Below are 7,103 nucleotides of genomic sequence, written 5' to 3' on the forward strand. Positions count from 1 at the left end.
TGGATCATTAATTTATTATGAATTGCTCAAATGGAATTGGGGATTGACGTCAATAACCTACTCCTACTAACACTTTTAATTTTTTTTCTTTTCCTTTTCAATTTAAAAATATCCATTGGTATTTATTAGTGTGACACGTGGCTTCAGATCATTATTTTGCATTTTTCTTTCCTTTTCAATTTAAAAATATCCAGATTTGTATTTGTTTCATTACAATGGTTTGAGAACATTAGTGTTAGGTTTATATTTGGCATCTCGGTTTTCCAAGTAAAATAATTGAAAATAAGGGATGTACCTCCATCTCTTAAGATAGGAGCCATGTCACTTATTATTCACTTTCACGTGTCTATTATTAATATTCGTTTACAATTTTTTATTTTTCAAGATTTAACAACATCTAAATTCATTGTTTTGTTATCTAATTTCTAATAACATTACTAAAAGTAATCATTTTACTTTTTAATTTTCATTTTTAAAAACTATGTTTTCTTTCTTCCATTACCTTCCAATGATTTTCATTTATTTTAGATAAAAGAGAGTTCAACTCTTAAGCTAAATTTCAAAAGAAAATATAGGTTTTGTTTTTCTTTTAGATTTTAATACTTTGACTTGATTTTTTAAACATAGGAGATAAAGATGGATCTTTTCAAAAATATAACAAAGCGAAAAAATATTACACTATATAGAATAATTCCAAAAAAAAAAAAACATCCGTGTACCAAATATATTACGCTATTTAGATTTGGTCATTTAAATTCTCTATATACGATCATTTAGATTTGGCTACTCCAAATTTAAACGATTATTTTTCAAGATTTGGTACACGATCGTATAGATTGGCTAAATGATTTTTTTTAAGATTCTTTTCGTACACGATCGTTTATTTTTTTTGTACACAATCATTTAGATTTGACTGCCCCAATCTAAACGATTTTTTTAAGATTCTTTGTACATAATCAATTAGATTTGGCTTTTTTTTCGTCGTCATTTTCTCAATCTTTTATATTTATTACACGATCTTGAATAACCAAATAAGAAAGTTTGAAAAAAATAATACACAATGAACCAAATAACAGTTTAGAAAAAAAGAAGAAAAGAAATAGACGAAGATGGAAGAAAAGAAAAAAAACTTTTATATTTATTACACGATTTTGAACAACCAAATAAGAATGTTTTTAGAAAAATAACCAAATAATAGTTTGAAAAAAAAGAAAAAAAGAAACCGACGATGGAACAAACGAAGATGGAAGAAAAGAAAAAAAAATAAATTAAAAAAGACGACGTAACAGATGAATAGGGAAAAAAGACGAAATAGCAAATCTGAAATATTGAAAAAATGGTTAATTTTATGAGATTTATTATATGGGCCGTAAATATTTTACCTATTTGTTATATTTATGAAAGTTTTCTAATAAAAAATAATAATAAAAAAGAGATAATTTTTTAAAATCAAGGCATCCTCCATTCAGAGTAACTATTTTTCTTTTAGTTACGCCCTTTCTTTTTAGTTGCTTGCATTAGATTGTATTTTTGTATAAAGACAGTTTTCTATATTTATAATTTTTTAAAATGTTATTATATATATATATGCGATTATTAATTGGAATCTAATTTTTATACTAAAAATTAAAAATCAAATAATTACAAAATTGGCTCAAATAAGTGTTTACTCAAACGAAGGTCTTAACTTTTAGAAACATATTTTTCATTTCTTTTTTCTTTTTTTGAAATTAGCTAAAAATTGAACACTTACAAAGATATTAAAAAACAAACTTGACTAAAATACCAAAATAGTTCCCAAATGTAGTTTAACAATTGAACATATAATTTAAGAATGATAAAAAAAGTGTCTACGGACAAGAAAAATGCACGAGTGATATAAAGGCGACTTCTACGTACTTAAATTTGAAAGGAGAAATGCGTTGAAGGGATGTGGAGAATTAAGTGTCTCGAATTAAACTACGCATTAATATATTTTGAGATTTTTTACAAGAGGTCAAGGGATATTGACACGAAGAAATTTCTTCTCTATCTTGTCTAGGTCATTACATTGGTCACCAAAATTAAACAAAATGATAAGACTACAATGCACAAATAAAAATCAAGAAGACATAAAAAAAAATTAATGGGATGTATTTTCAAATATTGCAAAATGAACTAGAATATTTATAAATATAGCAAGATCATAGTTTATATAGTTGATAGAACTCGATAGTGCAATTATTGTCTATGTTTATTTGTATTTCATGATAGATACATTATACAGATAGTAGATAGTAGTTTATAGCCATCCAACACAATCTATCGCATAACTGATATTTTAATATTTTTCATCAATTTTTTCATTTAAAATAGAGATATTTTCAAATATAACAATATATTTACAAAATATAACAAAATTTTAAATTCTATCAATGATGAATACGGATAAACATTATATTGATAGACTTCTACATGTATATGTCAGTATCACTTATAAATACTTATAAAAACTGATAGAAGCTTATTAGTGTCTATCAATATCTATTATTGATAGAATTTAAAATTTTGTTATATTTGTATAAATATTTTGACACTTCCCCCTTTAAAATAAGTTTATATATATATATATATATATATGGTGGAGAACTTGCAAAAAAGACAAAACAAGTTATAATAATTAAGTCCATAACACACACATTTATGGTTTGTAAAAATGGCAAAAACAAAACACAGTCCACATATATAAGATGTAAAATGTCACAAATGTCCTTGTTAGTGATACACATTTGATACACCACCTGATACACTTGATACACACCCGATAGACCTAATATCCCTTGATATACTTGATACACTTGAGTTACATTTGATATTTCTTGACAAGCTTTGGACCATGATACTCTTTTATACACTCGATACTCTTTGATACACCTGAAACACCTTCAAACATCTAATACTCCTTGTTACACTTGAATCTTCTTGATACATTTGATACTCTTTAGACCTTGATACGCTTAAATGTTTCACTGTTAAGTTTAATACACTTAATCCACTACTAATAAACTTGTTATCAACATAATTGATACACTCGATACATGTGATATGTTTAACACGCTCGATGTATTGCAGATACACTTAGTATTCTTGGCTGATACACTTGATTAATTAAATACACTTGATATGTTTGAAATCCTACTAATACACTTGATACATCATTAATATATAGTTGTAAACTTGATTGATATACCTGAAAATGATTCACTTTACTATTACGCTGATGTACTTTAATAATATATTGTTGATATACTTTGTAATGATACACTGAAATAAAACTCATACATAGTAAAATCAAAACAAAACCAATGTAAAAAAAATTGAAATCCAATTTAACTCAAAATACACATCAAAGAAAGTAGAGAAAAATAACAAACGAAGTAAAATTACTCTGATCAACAACCATTATATTTCAAATTGGAAATAATGTGTACCGACCCAACTCATTATACTAAGCTGAGATAATTACTACTAAAATAAATAACAATTTTATTTCATTTAAATAAAAAGATGAAACCAAGTTCGTAAATAAGTAATTTCAAATACTCGTTTATAATTCATAATTTGGAAAGATAGAAATAAATACTAGAAAATTAAGTCTCAGTTCGGGTTCTATCTAACTTTTAAAGAAAAATAACGTAAAAGTAATTTATAATATTCAGACTGCTTCCTTCTTGTAAAATACTAAGCTCCTAATATTCCGACTGCTTCCTTCTTGTAACCTATCGATCTTAATTCTCTTTGTGGTCAGCATCAAGCAATTGGTTTCAGAGACTTCAATAAAATTCATTTTTCTTTCAATTCGTTTTCAAATTTCATTCCCAGGGGAGAAGAGTTTTATCATTTTAGTTCTCTTCAATATATCTTATTCTTCAAATTTTGTTGAATTCAAGAGATTCAATTTCGAAGATCCAGATTCTACGTTCGCTTATACATCCGTGTCTAAGTTTGTGGTCCCGACAGTAAGACGCAAGGAGCGTGGTGAGACTGTTTGTTAGCAGTAATCCGTTTTAGTACATACATGTATAGATTCTTGATCTAAGAAATTTTATTTCTTGATTTAGTAAAATTTTGAAAATAAATATTTATAGTATGAAATTTTAAAATTTTAAAATGTCTAACTTCCAAAGAAAATTTTATCTTCTAAATTTTCTTCAAAAGATCTTACTAAAAAAGAAATTGATGAGCAACATACTGCTTCTTCTAGTGAAAGTGATGTGACAAATGAGTCAATTTGTATTACAAAAATGGAAAATGATTTTCTCAATTGGAGAATTTTCAAACTTGATTAAAAAACGATTTATTTCCAAAATACTTTCAATTTCAAAGAAAATCTTTGTGTAAAAATTGTTGAAAGAAGAATTCGAGTTTATGGAAAAATTGATTCCATAAAATTATTTCCAAGAAATGATATTGAAAAGCATAAAAAAGAAATTTTTATTTCTTCATATAGGAGCCGTCTAAGTAGCTTTAATTCAAATGTTTAGATTCGGACTGGATACACCAGTCTTAGCAATTTTACATGATAAACGTCACAAAGATTTTTCAAATTCTTTATTAGGAATAATTGAATCAAATTTGGTAAATTGCCCTGTCTATTTTAATTGTTTTCTAAATTTTATGATGTCTCTGGATGATCCACACATTCTTAAAACCTTGAGCCTAGATATTACTGGCCAAGGATTAAATTTTAAAGGAGTTAAAAAATTAACCCTTGTTTACAAAGTCACTTATAAAGTTTTGACTACTAGCATGCATCCAAAAGCTTTATTGTCTTCAACTAAAGGAAAAACTATGTTGATTGAAACAAATTTCAATAAATCATCTGTTAGTGTTCCAAAACTCCTTTCTTTGGACGAAGTTACAAAAAAGCCCCAATCGGTTTTAGACAACACTTTTGTCCCTTAAAAGAAAGAAAAGGAAGTTTCTCATATCATTGAACATCCTGATGGGAAAGTAGAAATCAATTTTGAAAACGAATCTTCGAGGTTCCCTGTTGTTAAAGAAAACATGAGTTCTACAGATTTCATAAGTTCAAGACCAAGTACCTCTAGCAGAAGTGAGCCAATTCTTAATCTCAAAATTAAATATGTTAAAATAGATCAAGGAATATCGAATATTATTTAGGAAGAAAACTTTCCAAATTCTCCAACCCAAATAGAAATGGATACTAGTTCTCAATTGAATGTAATTATTTCAGAATCAAAGTTTGAGCTTGACAAAGAATCCCTTCAAAAGGAATTTATGTCTAATGAAAACCGTTTGAAAAAATTGCTTTTTTTTTCAAAAACTACTCTGAAACACAAAGGAAGTTATTCAAAGAAGAGTATTTCAAATCCCTTGAAATACTTAAAGAGCAGATTGCATTTTTTAGATGGTTTAACCAAATAAAAGAATTTAACCATCTTTATACAATCAAAGAAAAAGAATCATAGAAAACTCAAAGGGCGAAAGTTCAATCAATGTCATTAACAAAGAAGTTGCAGCCCAATTCATGGAGGATTTAGAAAATCTCTCTGTCAATGAAGAAGAAAAACAAACCAATAAAATAAACTTTGGAAGATGTATCAACAAGAGAGGTCAAATTAATTTCTATCCTCGAGCTTCATTTCCAAGAGAAGACTTAGAGCAAAGACAAAGATATTCAATGAACACTGAGTTCAATAGAGAATCCATATATGTTTGGAACCTTGATGGAACTCTAAAATTTCAAATCTATGACATATTAAATAATATGTTGACTTGTGTCATAGCCTATGAATCGAACGGTAATTCAAATAGAGAAGCTGCCATGCTTTTAATTAATGGTTTTAGTGGAAGTCTCAAATTGTGGTGGGATCATGCCCTAACCACTGAACAAAAAGAAGCAATAAAAAGACATAAGACAGAGGTTAGAAGAACAATTAAAGTTGAAGAAGGAACTTCAGCAACTCAAGAGGTCGAAGAAGAAGTAGAGAACGCTGTAGAAACTCTACTCTATGCAATTAACTTGCACTTTGGTCTATGAAGTGACACCGATGTAGAAAATCAAAGGACAATAATAAAAAATCTAAAGTACTCCTCTATGGAAAATTTTAGATGGTATAAGGATATGTTCTTATTAAAAATTTATATATTCAAGGATTGCAATGTTAGACATTGGAAAGAAATGTTCATCAATGGACTTCCTAGCTTTATGGCAGAACGTGTGTACAACTCTCTTGACAAAGCATACCCGAGCAAATACCTTGGAAGAACCTTACTTATGCTCAATTAACCTCTAAAATTATCGAGTGTGGTTTAGATATTTGCAACGAAATAAAGATTCAAACAAAAGTTCAAAAGCATTCAAATTTTCCTAAGAAAGAAATGAAGATGTTTTGTTCTCAATATGGATTTGAGAAAATCCAAGAACCAAATTCATCTTCGAGAAAAGTTCATCCAAAAAACTATAATATGAAACCCCCATATTATAGAAAATCTCGAATGTATAGCAAACCTTATACCCCTAAGAGGTATCACAAATATTAAAATTACAAGAAACTCGTTGAAAAACGGCAAAAAGAAGCTAAAAAAAGAGGAAAATAAAATAAAAAGGTTTTTTTTTGCTACAAATGCAGAAAAGAAGGAAATTACACTACTAGAAAAAGACCCTTTCTTGACGATTGATTTTTTCTTTTCTTGACGGTTTTTCCAAAAACCATCAAGAAAGGGGTGGTTTAATAGGGAAACCGTCAAGAATTTTGATGAAAAGACGGAGGGAAGGTAATTATCAGAATTCTTGACGGTTTTGAAACGTCAAGTAATATGAACTTTTATCTTGACGTTTTATAACTGTCAAGTTTTATATTTTAAATTCTTGACGTTTTACAAATGTCAAGAATTTTTTAGTTCGATATTCTTGACGTTTTTTTAAACGTCAAGTGATATGTACTTATCCTTGACGTTTTAAAACTGTCAAGAAATATTGATAAATTCTTGACGTTTTAAAACGTCAAGAATTTTTATGGAAAGCGGAGGGGATTCATTTTTATATTTCTTGACGTTTCTTGACGTTTTAAAAACGTCAAGAAATAATAAAAAAACCA

The sequence above is a fragment of the Cucumis melo genome, chromosome 7 (assembly GCF_025177605.1).
Source record: "Cucumis melo cultivar AY chromosome 7, USDA_Cmelo_AY_1.0, whole genome shotgun sequence".
In the NCBI taxonomy this organism is placed as follows: domain Eukaryota; kingdom Viridiplantae; phylum Streptophyta; class Magnoliopsida; order Cucurbitales; family Cucurbitaceae; genus Cucumis; species Cucumis melo.